This window comes from Lottia gigantea, assembly GCF_000327385.1.
Source record: "Lottia gigantea unplaced genomic scaffold LOTGIsca_11, whole genome shotgun sequence".
NCBI lineage: Eukaryota > Metazoa > Mollusca > Gastropoda > Lottiidae > Lottia > Lottia gigantea.
Genome location: NW_008707001.1, coordinates 4,585,611 through 4,586,598, shown reverse-complemented (window position 1 = coordinate 4,586,598; position 988 = coordinate 4,585,611). Strand labels below are relative to the sequence as shown.

Here is a 988-nt window from a genome sequence, read left to right as displayed (position 1 = left end):
GTCATGTGGGCGTATATTAAGACTTATATCTATATTGGCCAGTTTGCTAACCTCTATGATGGCAGTTGCCATGTGGGTGTATATCAAAAACTCTGTCTATTGTCTGGGTTTACGATTTTCACGCGTGTATAATCAGACAAATGTTATCCACTTTGATGTCGATGTTTTTTAAAAGGGAAGTTATTGGTTAACAGGAAGTATTTAGTGATTGATGTTGTAATTGTGATCTATTATAATTAAAAATCTATATGAGCATTTGTTATATTTTACTTCTCAATTCAGTTTGTAACATAAATTGAACTATAATCTTTGCTGAAACGATTTCAAAACCGTATAGGTGGCGCTCAATTTGTGACTGAATCGTGATTTCTGAACAGGTTTTGTCTGTTCCCATTCGAATAGTTCAGAACAAAATTACATTCAAAATTTTCTCTTCTATTCCCCTTTCCGCCATTTTAAACCTACTATTTTTTCGGCACTAGTGAAACGTGTTCTGAACCCTGAACTTGTTTTATGGAAACATCCGGTTGACTCCATGAATCCCCTCATTCACCAATCGAGCGACCCCATAGATATACTATGATGTGAATCAGAGAAGATGCTAGCGCCCGGTTCCCCCTCCCACTTTCAAAGTTTTCATCACTTTACATAGTGAAAGAATGACCTGTGCTTCGCTCCTGGAAACTTTTTCCTGGTGTTAATAGAACTAAGGAAATAAAATAACATTATTAGTGTAATACACAATATAGGCTTATTTATGTACAAAACTTTAATTTTAAATCATTTTCAACAATAAGATAAGAAAGGATAATTGTATCTACGTAACATAGTGGATAGCATACAATATACATACATTATATATACATCATACATTTAATATTACAACGCAACATAAGGAAAGAATATAATTATACTATACATTACTCAATGTATGAAAATAACGATATCATGATTGCTTAAAATTTGACAATTATGTTATAATCACATT

The 988-nt window shown here is 32.5% G+C and overlaps 1 protein-coding gene across 1 annotated transcript in view; it reads right to left on the bottom strand.

Annotated features, from left to right (window-relative positions):
- The window catches only part of LOTGIDRAFT_156689 (hypothetical protein), a gene marked incomplete at both ends in the record, with an annotated part of 6,331 nt that overhangs the window by 898 nt on the left and 4,445 nt on the right, over positions 1-988 (bottom strand). The gene's annotated exons all lie outside the window — the stretch shown is intronic.